Raw genomic sequence first — 1,370 nt, 5'->3', positions numbered from 1 at the left:
CGTAGAGCACGATAACACGGACAACGCAGATGCACTAAACGTGCACAATACCATAGAAAGCATATCCACACCGCGATTGCACGATAGCGTGATTCCGCGGTCGATGACACTTCATCAGGAGATCACGATGCACGGACGACGGAACCACACGACTGCATGGAGGCACCAAAGCACGGAATAGCACCCTTTGGTTAGAGTACCGGCGATGGGAGGCCAACGGCCACGAATGCCTATGTATCACGAAAGCGGTACAGCCCGCGTAAACGTTTGAGAACAGAGAATAGCTAGGAGCCACGAAAGAGGCTGTACTAAAGTGCATAAGCTCAAAAGAGAGCGCATATCCACAAACAGCGTGGACCACGGGTGAACAGAGAGCCACGAAACCAAGTAGAACACGGAAGAGCACAGCCCATTGAAGAACACGACATTCAACCTGTAGTACGGGGTAACGGAAACGTACCAAACCACGATATTGTACAAAGCCACATGAGATTACGGATAGTTAAGTGGTTGACTACACGAAACCACGACGTACTAGGTTGAACGACGCCCACAAAGCACGCGACACCAAGAAGCACTATATTTGCGGCCACCTCATCTCCAACAAACCATGCCACTCCGCCGCGTAGCGGCGGCGAACGGCTAGTCTTACCCCCCCTAGTGGAGTCTGGTGTCCGTCTGTCCGTCCGAGGGTAGGGTTCTAAAATGTAACGCAAATACGCGCATTCTACTGGCTGCCGAGCGCAGCGAAGGCGGCCTCGATTCGCTAAAATTGCAATATGTGGTGTACACACTGTATGTGGTCAACACATCGTACTTAAAATGCACCACTCAAATTTCATTTTGCTTTCATTTTCAGCTGCGGTATGCAAGGCCACGCGAAGGGCGCTGCCTGTGCACGCGTTAATTAGCATTAATAGGAGGCGCCGACGTGCACACACATACAATATCGTCGTAGGAGCTGTTGAAATTTTTTGTAGGCCCTGGTGACTTATATTTAGGCCTCAATCGCTGGGTTGTCCATGGGGTCTTCGTCGTCGACCGATAGCGCACGTGATCGTCCACTAGGAGCACTGAGCACCCAGCCATGGCGACTGTCTTCGAAGATGAGAAACAGAGCCAGGAACAGCACCAGAACTGCCATGCCTAGCAGCATCATCATCACCGCACGGTAGCATGGTAGAGCGCCCGCTTCGCATGCGGGAGGTAGGGGGATCGATACCCCCAGTGTCCACAATTTTCATTTTCAACCTTTTTACGCCACCAAACGTTTTATCACCTCTTCGCCGTTGATTACCCCCCCCCTCGCCACCGGCTGCTCTGCGTCGTCTTTAAGGAGCTTAAGTATCTCGGCGACTTCGTATCTGTTG

The 1,370-nt window shown here is 52.0% G+C and overlaps 1 pseudogene across 1 annotated transcript; it reads left to right on the top strand.

Annotated features, from left to right (window-relative positions):
- Positions 1–1,166: 1,166 nt before the first annotated feature.
- Positions 1,167–1,234, top strand: PITG_31265 (annotated as a pseudogene). Its single transcript has one exon. The product of its transcript is annotated as a tRNA-OTHER (tRNA).
- The last annotated feature ends 136 nt before the right edge of the window (positions 1,235–1,370 follow it).

This window comes from Phytophthora infestans, genomic scaffold, assembly GCF_000142945.1.
Source record: "Phytophthora infestans T30-4 supercont1.202 genomic scaffold, whole genome shotgun sequence".
NCBI classification, from domain to species: Eukaryota; Oomycota; class Peronosporomycetes; order Peronosporales; family Peronosporaceae; genus Phytophthora; species Phytophthora infestans.
The sequence above is the reverse complement of the archived record's forward strand: the minus strand, read 5'-3'. Positions and strand labels throughout refer to the sequence as shown.